The 13779-nt window shown below is 38.0% G+C and overlaps 1 non-coding gene across 1 annotated transcript; it reads left to right on the top strand.

Moving 5' to 3' along the window:
- The first annotated feature begins 10739 nt into the window (after window positions 1–10739).
- On the top strand, window positions 10740–10846 carry LOC141681904 (small nucleolar RNA R71). Its single transcript, XR_012559328.1, has one exon. It is a non-coding gene; the product is annotated as a small nucleolar RNA R71 (small nucleolar RNA).
- Window positions 10847–13779: the final 2933 nt, after the last annotated feature.

Here is a 13779-nt window from a genome sequence, read left to right as displayed (position 1 = left end):
TCAAGTATAACTAATTAGTTTTAATATTCTTATTTGGATATTATACTACTTGTGGGCTAGTACCGTAACATACTAGTTCAAAACAAATCTTTCTCTACTTGTTTTGTTTCATAGATTGTCTTATTAGTTTTGTAGTGAGGTGAAGTGATGTGAGGTGATTCTCGTTCTAAGACCCAAGTCCTAGACGTACTAATGGGTAGTTAGTAGTCTTCGCACCATGAGTAAGAGGAAAGACCCAAGACCGGATCACTAAGATCCAAGACCGACAAAAGCTAAGGAAGCCAAGTCCGCACCAAGGTTCTACATCAACTTTGAAGAAATAGCGGAGAGTTATTGTCTAAGATAAGTTGTGTAGGTATTATATTTATTTTAAGGTGGTGCCCCTTGTGTTACGCACCAAGACAAATACTTGTAAGGGTGTAAAGGCTTCTCCGCCTACTTAAGGAGCGAGTTTATTTTAAGGGAAAATCTCGAGTCCGGGTGAGGTGCTCGGGGACTGGAGTAGGGGTGAGCGAATCTATTAGAGGTTGCGCCATCGCGAACCAAGATAAAATCTCCGTGTGGTATTTTCTTTCCTTGCACTTTATTTTTCGGCACATATAAACTGCATAACCACTCGGTAAAGATTTAAAAAAGGATAAATTATTTTAAAATGCCATAACAATTTTTAAATTGGTAATTAAGCTATTCAACCCCTCGTCTAGCTTAATATAGCCCTCTTACGGGACCTAACAGCTTGATTCCCTATAAATAGGGATACGTAGGCAAATTGCAAGGGGTCGAAAGCGAGAGCCTTAAAGAGCCACCACCAACCCTAAGCAATCTCAGCCACGAAGGTTCTTTAATGATGTCTCATCACGATAAAGGTTGTTTAACGCAAGAATTGCAAACAACGGCCACGAAGGAGATATGTGAATAACTATTTTCGACCAGGGGGGTCGAAGGAGATTTGAATGTAGTATCCGCGGCCATGAGGGAGATTGATGGATGATGATTTCCAGTAATTGAGGTTGGAGTTTACAGCCATGGCCACGAAGGAGCGAAGTTGGATGCAAATTTCGGATTTGGTGGGTTAAGCGATTTGCTTACATTGTTTGGGCCTTATCTCGAGTTCTGCAAGTCAGATTTGGACGATCTTACAACCTACACGAAGCTTATTGAACTATCTTTAATTTATAGATGATATGGTTACGAGAATCCAAGTTGAGCAACCTGAAAATAGAGGAAAACAGCAGCTGCGATTTTTTACCAAAAAATCCTATTCAGTTTAGAAGATTGCAAGAAACCTATTTGGTTTGGAAGATTAGGAGAAACCTATTTGGTATAGAAGATTGGAGAATCCTATTATAATTAGAAGATGGAAGAATCCTATTCGATATAGAAGATTGGAGAATCATATTCTAATTAGAGGATTGAAGAATCCTATTACATTTAGAAGATTGGAGAATTCTATTCCAATAAGAAAACTGAAGAATCCTATTTGATTTAGAAGATTTGAGAAGACTATTCAGTTCATAGGACTTAACTAGGGGCAAATCCGAGGATGATCAAGAGGAGAACATTCTGAGAAGAAGATATTATTACCAGGAGTTAATCATTGCCTTTAAGAAGATCCCTCAAGGTAACACTCAACTAGCTTCGTTGTATTTTCCGTTACTTATTTCAGGGACTGGTGTATGAAGAAGATTGTGAAAGAGACTTGGCACATAAGAGATCCCCATAAACTCTTAGGACACACCTTGATTAAGAAATTTGGGGCCAAGGCGACTTTCAACAAATTCCAGGAGAATTTACCGACTAGACACATCTGTCCCTCTAGGACGCGTCCTCCAGGTAACATTACAAGTTCCATATTAATCATGTTTATTGCAGGTAGAAAATTTTATCTGGAAAAAATCTTATGAGTTACCAAGCGCTGCGTCACAATCTATTAAGGCGCGCCCTCTGCATGTGAGACATATAGTGGAGAATTGTCCTCCCAAGGCACGCCCTCACAAGAGAAAGCCTGTGGAAGTTTTCAATGAATATGTCTTGATGAGCAGATGAGTTATAGTCAATACTTGAATAATAGCTTGATTGGAACCAATTCTTTGTCTCTCAAGATACGCCATTTCCTCAGGGCGTGCCCTCAAAATAATATTGATGGTGAGGTGAACTTTATTGACTACAAGGAGAATCCTAATATCGAAACTTCAGAAGAAAAGAAGCTATTAGAGTAGAGTTACCATGTATTCTAGGATGCGCCCCTTGACTGTCAAGATGAGACCCCAGGACATGAATAAGCTCCTCCATCTAAGGATGTAATGTTTATATCCTCAATAGTTATAAGTAAACTCTCCAAGGCTACCTCTTTTCAGGCGCGCCTTCATTGAAATACCCATGTCATCTTCCTTAACATTACAGACATTATTTAGAAAGAAGCAAATAAAGTATAATGATCTTCCTAGTATGTCGAAAGTTTAGTTTCAGCGAACGCACCCTCAAATCCTCAATAATCTGGATGAGTTTTCAAGACGCGCCCTGAGTGTGGCGGCCCAAAATTTGGGGTCAGGGATCTAGCAGGCCACGTCATCTTAAATCATGTTTAAAACTTATCTCGTACAACAATATATATATATATATACTCGCACCTTTATGAACCCACACTTATCAATACATACACACTTACAGGTTATTGTCTTGGAAACGAATAATTCATTACTAGAGTTTATCAGATCTACAAAGTGATAATTATTATAGACCAAAAGTGATTAAGTCTTACCATGGGTGTAACCTTTATTTAAAATTAGAATGGCAGCCAAATATATGTTTCTTCATTATTACCTTACATAAGTCATACTTGTAAATAAGCCGGACTAAAAATAACTGAAAACCAATCCAGCTTATACGGTCTACCTGGGGTACTGCGCCGAACATCCTACGGAACAGCTGGCCATTTCCTACCCATTTCCTAGCCTTGAGTTTCATGATAGGCATCTTGATTCACTGTTGTGTTGTGTCATTTTAATAAAAATAAGTGTGAGCTATAATGCCCAGCATAATAAAGTACAATATGAAAAGACTGTATAGGAAATTTATATTTGATTCTTTAGACGGTATACATGTTTATTTAAAATAGTTTTTCTTGGTGATACACACCTCTTTTCAAAATAATTCGTTGATTGACATATTAGTCTGTAATACCTAAACGGTAAATCCAACACCTAGGCTTGGGTTACGGTACTGCATCTCAATTCCAATGGGAAGAATAAGACATTTACCGGAGCCACCACATACGATGATCAGTCGTAATACGGAAATATATAACCTTTTCTACTAGTAGAAGGACGACTTCCTTACTCCCGGTTATCACCCTGCCCGCATTCGGGCTATGTGCCCCATTTCGGGTATGCACACACTTCAAAAATTCCTGAGTACACAGAATACCTTCTCATGTGGTATTTTTGGTAGTAACCCTAGTACTCATAGTACTAGGGTCTATCCCTCCTTGTCCTTGGAAGAATCCTATCATATCTCGAGAACTCGAACCACATCGAAGTTCTCCAAGTGTTTTTCTTGTTGATAGGCACAACTCATCTCGTTTATATATATATATGTACTTCCCAGAATTTTCGGAAAAAGCACTAAGATAATGTGAGTTGACCGTTGTCAACAGATAAGTATTTAAGGGGGGGTTTCTTTTGAAACTATAGTCAAATTATTTAAAGTATGTCGAGATAATATTCTTCGACGATCTGGAAGTATTTGTATGATTTTCTAAAACTTAGAAAATATTTTAAAATAAGTTTTATGATTTTTAAATGATATTAAATCATTTAATAAATATTTTATAATTATTAAATTATTAAACCTCGAATAATTATATTTTAAAAGAATAATTGAAATTATATTCCTCAACTAATTTATGTTTAGATAATTAAATTAATCTTTAATAATATAAAATATTTGGTTTTAAAATAAAATAAACGTTGGAGAATACTTCTCCCTTTTTAAATGAATATCTGAAATAATATCCATTGCTCGGGTAATTAAATAGAGTTGAGGAAATATGATCTTTAGAAATTATTTTTAAATAAAATTTGAGGTATTTAATAAATCGTAAGAGGACTTCGAGTCCCTTGGAATAAAATAGATACGGACTTTTAATCGTCCAACACGTCTCCGGGATGATTTCCGGGTTTATTCTTCATGAAAACTGACCAACTCTCGGTCTTACAACTTATACCTCACGCTCTACTATAGCGTTAAAATATTCTACGATATATTCATCGTAATCTCGATTATTATTTGATACGTAAAACTCATATTTTTACTATCATGACGAACATAGCATTTATACGAAAATAGTAAAACAACTTCACAATGCAACAGTATGTAGAACAGGGTTCATGAACTTGCCTGGGTGTTTTGAGGTGGAGGGTGCTCTAGGGTCCGCCCGGAAATCTATAATCATAAACAATTATCGTTCTGTTGGATTCCGTTCGTATTTATCGTTACTTGTACATATGCGATACTTACTATTCATTTACGTGACTCCCTTTACTCTCATTATTCCAATAAGCACAAGTACGCATCATATTCACTTTCTTTTTGTAATCCCTTATGCCCCTTAATGTCCTTTACATTTCGTCCCTCGGCTCCACTCTCGATTCTTAAGGGTTTCTATTCGCGCGATCTCGGCTCCGATATTTTTATAAAATTGAAAAATCTATATTTTCACTTGAATTTTTTATAGATAATAATAAAATCCATTTCTTACTCTCTGTAAAAATTTCATGATTTGTGAATATTTTTATGTCGATCATTATTATTTCCAAAGTTCGTAATTTATAGCAGTTTTTATCGCGTAAATCGTTTTCACTAAACGGACTTAACTTTTAAACCGTAAATCGAATTCAAGCGCCTAAACGATCCTTACAACAAGCTCTATCATTTTTAATTCTTAATTTTCAAAAAATCACAGTTTATACATTCTGTATTTCTGTAGAAAACCTATTATTACGTTTCTCTCATTTTAACGTTGTTACACTCGCGACTCAGGTTCATTTTCACTTTAAGTCATTAACCAACCATCACCATACCATCGATGTTCTTGAGGCCAAAAAATCAATCTTAGTAACTAACTAACTAAATCATGGCATGAAAATCAAGAAATCAAGAAGTGTTACTATTTGGCACTATTTATCATCACTTTCATGGAATTATTTGCCTACCCAAACCTTAATGAAATGCTCTCAAAAAATTATCTTACCTTAGTTTGATATTTAGGAAGCTTAGGAATTAATTGGAGAATTTTGTCATGGCTTGAACTTGGATTTTGAAAATTGATTTCTCCTTCTTTCTTCAAGGGCTGAATAGAATGCTTCAAGAGAGAGAAGAGAGAAATTTTGGTGCGAGCTTGGTTTCTTCTTGTAATTGTGATGTGTTTATGTGTGTATATCATTCTATATATATTTATCTTTAGTACATATCTTCTAGCTTAGCTATTTTCCAAGCTATCTTGCTAGCTTAGTACCACATTCACTATTCATGACACTATTTGCTAGCTAGGTCACTATGTTCACTAGGTAGGTGACTATTTGGTTGCTAACATTGGTTACTTTATTAACTTAGTTAGGTTGCATGTTTGCATGGCTTGATACGTTTTATTTATTCGCTAACGTGTTCGCTAGGTCGCTTATTCGTTTTCATAATAAATCTTCGTAAGCGGTTCGCGGGGTAAATCATTTCTTATGTCATTTATGCTTTGAAGCCTTGTTCTTGGGTTTGAATTTGTAGGATTTTAGATTTGTAATTACATTATGATTCTCGTATTCCCGACATTTCGTACCTTGAGAGGCTTTCAATTCACACCTCAATATGTTCATTTTCTTCGAAAAGTAATGGTGTTTACATACACTTATTTGGAACGTATAATCAAGTTATCGACTCAGAAACTAAATTTCCCATGCATAACATAGTGTGGGCTAAAAAGTTTTTCCCAATTGTCAGGGTTACTATTCATTAATTATTTTACAAAGTCTCAAAAATTCGAGTTATTACAGTCTTCCCCCCTAAAAAGGATTCTGTCCTAGAATCAAATAGAAAACATGTGGGGATAACTTAAGTTTTCCTAGAAAAAGTCGGAGACGAGAGTTGTACAATAGAACCTTTTGACCGGGCACAAAAGACTTGTGCACTAATCTCCTATCATGCCATCTCTTGAATTTCTCCTTGTACACTTTGTTATTCTCATAAGCCTGTAGTCGAAACTCCTCGAGTTCATTTAGTTGAAGCATTCTTTTCTCTCCAACAGCTTCCATGTCAAGATTTAGCTTCTTCAAAGCCCAATATGCTTTATGCTCTAACTCCGCAGGAAAATGACACGCTTTCTCATACACCAACTGGAAAGGAGACATACCAAGGGGAGTCTTGAATGTTAACCTATATGCCCAAACAGCTTCATCTAGCTTCAAAGACTAATCTTTTCTTGATGGACTCACCACCTTCTTCAAGATACGTTTAATCTCCCGATTAGACACTTCAGCTTGCCCATTAGTTTGAGGATGGTAATATGTGGCAATACGATGATTCACGTGATACTTTTCCATCAATGCAGTGAACTTGCGATTGCATAAATGCGATCCCTCATCACTGATTATGACTCTTGGAGTGTCGAATCGCATGAATATCTGCTTATGAAGGAAGTTAATCACCACCTTAGCATCATTGGTTGGTAATGCTTTCACCTCGACCCATTTAGACATATAATCCACCGCCAACAAAATATACTGATTATTGCAGGATGAGACAAATGGCCCCCCATGAAGTCGATTCCCCAAAAATCGAAAATCTCAAATTCGAGCATCACATTAAGAGGCATCTCATCTCTCTTGGATATATTACCAACTCGTTGGCAGCGATCACATCTCAAAACAAACTGATGAGCATCCTTCTACAACGTAGGCCAGAAGAATCCTACTTGAAGGATACGAGCAACTGTCTTTTCTCCACCATAATGTCCACCATACATAGTGGAATGACAATCTCGTAAGATTCCATCAGTCTCACTAAACGGAATGCATCACCAAATAATCTTGTCAGCTCCCTGTCTAAACAAGAATGACTCATCCCATCGATACCACTTCACCTCATGTAGAAACTTCTTCCTTTGAGCATAAGAGAGGTCCGGGGGAATAACATTACTCACAAAATAGTTTACAATATCTGCAAACCATGGTTCTTCTTCTTGCACCCCAAAAAGTTGCTCATCAGGAAAAGATTCATTGATCAACATCTTGTCCTGTGAAGCCTTGCCTTGATCTTCCAAGCGTGATAGATGATCAGCTACCTGATTCTCTGTACGTTTCCGATCCTTGATTTCTAGCTCGAATTCCTGAACTAAGAGAATCCATCGAATCAACCGAGGTTTTGAATCTTTCTTCGAGACCAGATATCAAATAGCTGCATGATAACTGTAAACTGTCACCTTTGTCGCAAACAAAAAAGATCAAAATTTCTCAAAACCATAGACAATTGCCAGCAACTCCTTCTCTGTAGTAGTGTAATTCAGCTGAGCACCATTAAGGGTCTCACTAGCATAGTAAACCACATGGAAAATGTCCTGCTTCCTCTGGCCAAGAACTGCTCCAACTGTATAGTCACTAGCATCTCACATCATCTCGAAGGTCTCATTCCAATCAGATGGGATAATCATAGGTGTTATTGTCAAACTCTTTTTCAAGCTTTCAAAAGCAACTAGACATTCTTCATCGAATTTGAAGGGAAAATCCTTTTCCAGCAAATTGCACAAAGGCTTAGAGATTTTGGATAAATCTTTGATGAATTGCCGATAAAAACCCGCATGACCAAGAAAAAAGGACTCCTTTAACTGAGATTGGCGGAGGAAGATTTTCAGTGACCCCCACCTTGGCCTTATCCACCTCAAGACCCTTGCTAGATACCTTGTGCCCAAGAATGATAACCTGTTGCACTATGAAGTGATATTTTTCCCAATTGAGCACCAGATTGGTCTCAACAAATCTTTTCAGCACCAACCCAAGATTATGCAAGCATTCGTCATAAAAAGTGCCAAACACGAAAAAGTCATCCATGAACACCTCCACATTAGTGCCAATCATGTCTGAGAAAGTGGCCATCATGCATCTCTAAAAAGTAGCTGGTGCACCACAAAGTCTGAAAGAGACTCGACGAAAAGCAAAAGTGCCAAATGGACAAGTAAACATGGTCTTCTTTTGATCTTCTAGAGCAATGCAAATCTGATTATATCCCGAATATCCATCCAGAAGATAATAGTACTCATGCCCAGCTAACATGTCAAGCATATGATCAATGAATGGAAGCGGGAAGTGATCCTTCCTTGTGGCTTTATTCAGCTTTCGATAATCCATGCAAACTATCCATCCGGTGACTGTCCGAGTAGGGATGAGCTTATTCTTCTCATTAGCTACCGCGATAATGCCTCCTTTCTTAGGCAAATACTGGCTACTGCACCGGGCTCACCCACGAACTGTCAGATATAGGATAAATGATTCCTGCATCTAGCCATTTAAGAATTTCCTTCGTCACAACCTCCTTAATGATAGGATTTAGCCTCCTTTGTTGCTCAACAGTTGGCTTGCTTCCTTCCTCAAGTAGAATTCTATGCATGCAATAAAAAGGGCGATTCCCTTGATATCTACTATAGTCCATCCAATTGTTGATTTAAACTCTCTCAGAATTCTCAAGAGCTTGTCTTCATCACTTCCTGAAAGGTCAGATGAAATAATAACAGGAAATGTAGATGCATCACCTAAAAATGCATACCTCAAGTGATCAGGCAGTGGTTTGAGCTCAAGTGTAGGAGCTTCTTCAATAGATGACTTGAGACGCTTCAGAGAATTTTTTCAGCTCTTCCAAACCTAGAGACTCGAACGGCAAGTCCAACTTCCTCTTCCATGGGAATGCATTCAAATACTGCATCTATTCTTCCCCTTCTTCATCTTCACTATCAAAATCCCTCGTTAAGGCTTTTTCTATGGCGTCAGTCCTTAGCAATTGATCAAGCTCTAAAGTCACCACAAAGTCGACCAACTCCACTTTAAAGCACTCCTCTTCATCAGTGGGGAATTTCATTGCATTGAAGACATTGAACGTGACATCCTGACCCTGAATTTTCGTGGTAAGTTCACCCTTTTGCATATCAATTAGAGTTCGGCCCGTAGCTAAGAATGGTCTTCCCAAGATAATGGGAATCATCTTATCTTCCTCAAAGTCTAGAATGACAAAATTAACAGGGGAGATGAGTTTATTCACCTTAACCAATAAATCCTCCACTACTCCTCACGGATAAGTGATGGAACGATCAGCCAACTACAAAGACAGGTTCATAGGTTTTGGATCAGGTAGTCCAAGTTTCTTAAAAAAAGACAAGGGCATCAGATTTATGCTAGCTCCCAAGTCACACAAACACTTGTTGAATGACAGATTGCCAATGGTGCAAGGTATCGTGAAGCTTCCTGGATCTTTAAGCTTATGAGGTAGTTTATGTTGCAGCACAACACTGCACTCTTCCGTTAGAGAAACGGTTTCCAACTCCTCAAGTTTTAGCTTCCGAGATAGAATACCCTTAATGAACTTAGCGTAGCTCGGCATCTGTTCTAAAGCTTCAGCAAAAGGTATGTTAATGTACAACTTCTTGAAAACCTCCAAAAACTTGGCAAATTGCTTATCAAACTTATACTTTTGAAGTCTTTTAGGATATGGCGGAGGTGGGTAGACCTGTTTATCCCCTGTATTACCATCAGGAGGATTGTTTTTAAGAGCTTTCTTCTTCGGTTCCACCTCGGCATCCTTATGCACAACTTTTTTAGCTATAATCTCATTTTCTCTATGGGCAAAGGTGTAGATGCACTTGCATTCTGAACAGAGTTTTCAGAATCTTCATCTTGCTGAATTTGGGGGCTCGTGGCCTTTCCAGAGCTCAATGTGATTGCCTTTAACTGCTTCTTGACTTCCCTCTTTCCTGGATTAGCTTCTGTATCACTAGGAAGAGTCCCTGGTTCATGGTTCAACAAAGCATTGGCAATTTTTCCTATTTGATTTTCCAGAGTCTTGATGAAAACTGCTTGGTTTTTGCGCATAAGCCTCAACTCCTCCAATTCAGACTTTTTATTAGTAGATTGACCAGCACTTCCATGTAGTTGTTGTTGAAGTTGGAGTTATTGTCTTGGTGCATATTGTTGTTGAAACCCAGGAGGGTTGAATTACTTTGCTCCAAACTGATGATAAGGTTGTTGCACACCACCCTGATTATTGGTCCAACTGAAGTTTGGATGATTAAGGCTATTAGGATGATAAGTGGCAGGAACTGATTGCTGTGACCTCTGAAAGTTGCTCACAAACTGAGCTGACTCACTAGATATAGCACACTGCTCTGTTTCGTGCGTACCTGCACAAAGCTCACAGACACTAGTGATCTGATTAACTCCATAATTAGCCAAAGAATCCACTTTCATCGTTAACGCCTTTAGCTGAGCAGCTATAGCCGTAGCTGTATCCACCTCCAGAATTCCTGTTACCTTTCCTTGAGGTAGTCTCTGAGTCAGGTTCTGGTATTCATTAGCAGCCATCAATTCAATTAGCTCATAAGCTTCATATAGCTCTTAGCCCATAAGGCTCCACCTGATGCTGCATCAAGCATGGGTCTGGACTGCGCTCCCAACCCATTATAAAAGCAATTGATGATCATCCAATCAGGCATTCTATGATGAGGACAGTTCCTAAGAATCTCCTTGTATCGCTCCCAAACTTCACATAAAGATTCTTCTGATTCTTGCGCAAATTAAGTAAGAGCATTCCTAATTGTAGCTGTCTTCGCCATAGGGAAGAATTTAGTAAGAAACTTCTGAGCAAGATCCTCCCAAGTAGTGATAGAACCTGCTGGTAGAGAATGCAACCAACACTTAGCTTTATCCCTCAGAGAGAATGGGAAAAGCCTCAGCTTTACAGCATCTTCAGAAACATTGTTGAACTTGAAGGTGTCGCAGATCTCAATGAAATTTCTAATGTGCATATTGGGATTTTCCGTTGGAGAACCCCCAAACTGGACTGAATTCTGCACCATTTGAATTGTGCTAGACTTGATTTCAAAAGTATTAGCCGCAATGGCTGGTCTAACAATGCTAGACTGAATATCATTGATCTTTAGTTGAGAATAATCCATCAAAGCTTTCGGATTTGCTGCTTACCCCATTACAATAAAAACTTCTTCTTCAACTTTTTCCTCTTCTTCAAAAACTTCGTTTTCCACTTCTTCAACTTCGCCTAGTGTTTCCTTACGAGATTGAGAACGCGTTCGCATACACGCTCTCTAGAGTACCTGAAACACAAACAAAGTAAACAAGTAAGTAAAATATCTGAGTCAGTGAACTTTAACGACCACTGATGTCAAGCACATAAACTAAATTTAACATTGATGTTCCCGGCAGCGGTGCCAAAAACTTGTTCGCTGTAATTCAAATACAAAAATACATGCAAGCGTACGCGATCACAAGTAGTATAAGATATAAGTCAAGTTCGTCCCACATGGACTGGTTTAAGTTAATTTCAGATTATGCACCCATGCAATAATGTATGGTTATCGTTCAATCCTAAGATAAGTAACAACTTGAGTTTTGATTTAACTCAGAGATTATACTAAATAGGATTAACTAAGAGAGTTACGATTGAATTACTTATATGAGAATAAACATCGGATTCTAACTTCATTAAATACTTTATTCAAAGTTATGTTCTTTAACCCTGACATGTGATGGTGATGACAACTAATCAGATAACACGAAATTAGTATACGCCAACTTTCGTTGTACGTATACTCAACTACTAAGCATCCATAATTAAGATAGGAGATAGTAGACACCAATTATGCTTAGTCCCTATATATCTATAAAGATTGAAAACATAATGGTTTAAGATCAAGTTATCTATCGTGATTACATAGGGTGAATAAGATGGTTAAAATTACCCACAAATTATGCATGTCAATTCATAGATAAACCTATGCTAGCATGGCAAGTTCTAAACCTCTATATTTACTGTCACTTCAATAGAGATTAACAAACAATCTTAGATGTTAGCTATGCATCAAAGACGAATAATCACAACCAAACTAGGAAATCATAAATCACTACACACTAAAGAATTAGAACAATTAACTATTGAAATACATAGATAAATCCATTAGAACCCCATGACAACGATTAGTTCATAATCGAACTCATCGCCACCATGGGTTCCAATGAAAACATGATAAAGAATATAAAAGTCTTCTTCTCCGTAGTCTTCTTGTGTTCTCTAGGTCTTCTCAATGTTCTCCCTTGGCTCATTCTTATTAAAAACATCTTTGTATTGATTTATATAGGCTTCTGGACGACCTGGGCTTTCAAACTCTCAAAATCGTACTCAAAACAGAATTCTGGCCCAAGCAACCAGCGCGGCCGCCCCGCTTCCCGTGTGGGCGCGCACACTCTCTGCCCACCTGGCGCGGCCGCCCCGCCTCTCCGCGCGGGCACGCTGTGCCTCTGCACTTAGCTTCAATTTCTCCTTTTTGTTGTAGTTTGAGTTTTGTTCTTCAGAATTCGATGATTCAACCATCCACGCGAAGCTATAAAGATGCTCTTCAACTTGAGAATGGTTTTTACTTTAGAATATGACCTCTTTTCAGCATATTTCCTTAAAAAGCTTCTTTCTTCATCCAACTAATGCCTGTAATGCAAAAACATAAAAACACATAAATAATACCACATACTTGAGTACAAAACACCAACTGAAGCCTGTAATGAAGCATTCCAAGTAGATATAAAATCCACTTATCAACTATCACGCATATATCTCGGTACTTCTTGAACACTCTGTTCATCAAATTCATAAAGGTTGCGGGTGCGTTGGTTAACCCGAATGACATGACTAAGAACTCATAGTGTCCATACCTAGTGCCAAAGGCAGTCTTTGATACATCTTCAATCTTGATTTTCAATTGGTGATATCATGTACTTTAATCTATTTTGGAAATGGGCACAACACCTTTAAGCTGGTCCAATAGGTCATCAATCCTAGGGAAAGGGTAGTTATTCTTGATGGTCAGTTTGTTCAAATCTTGATAGTCTATGAATAATCTCATACTACCATCCTTCTTCTTTATAAACAGCACCGGTGCACCCCATGGTGACACACTTGGTCTTATCATCCCATTGTCTAACAATTCTTGCAGTTGAGAATCTAGTTCCTTCATCTCAATTGTGGCCAATCTATAGGGGGCCTTAGACACTGGTGTCGTCCCTGGTGCTAATTCTATAGTGAATTCTATTTCTCCGTCGGGTGGTAACCCTGGTAAGTTCTCCGGAAACACGTCCTCAAATTCGTTTACTACGGATATGTCATGTATATTGGGAACTTCCTTCTTAGTATCCATCACATAAGCTAAGTAGGCCTCATTGCGTTTCTTTAACGATCTCTTAGCCCAAATCATGGTTAGAAATTTATGGGTGTGTCGTTGACCTTTAAATACTATCTCCTTCCCATCTTGCACTCTTATCCTTATCTTCATTCTCTCACAATCTATATGCGCTCCATTACTGGATAACCAGTCCATTCCTAGGATCACATCGAATTCTCCTAACGTAAATGGGATTAAGTCAACCTCAAAAAATTTCCCTTATACAAATTTCCCATAGGGTGTACTTGATTAAAAAAATGATTTCTTGGTTCGCTATTTCTACTTGTAATACCTCAAGTAAAGGT

The sequence above is a fragment of the Apium graveolens genome, chromosome 1 (assembly GCF_009905375.1).
Source record: "Apium graveolens cultivar Ventura chromosome 1, ASM990537v1, whole genome shotgun sequence".
In the NCBI taxonomy this organism is placed as follows: domain Eukaryota; kingdom Viridiplantae; phylum Streptophyta; class Magnoliopsida; order Apiales; family Apiaceae; genus Apium; species Apium graveolens.
The sequence above is the reverse complement of the archived record's forward strand: the minus strand, read 5'-3'. Positions and strand labels throughout refer to the sequence as shown.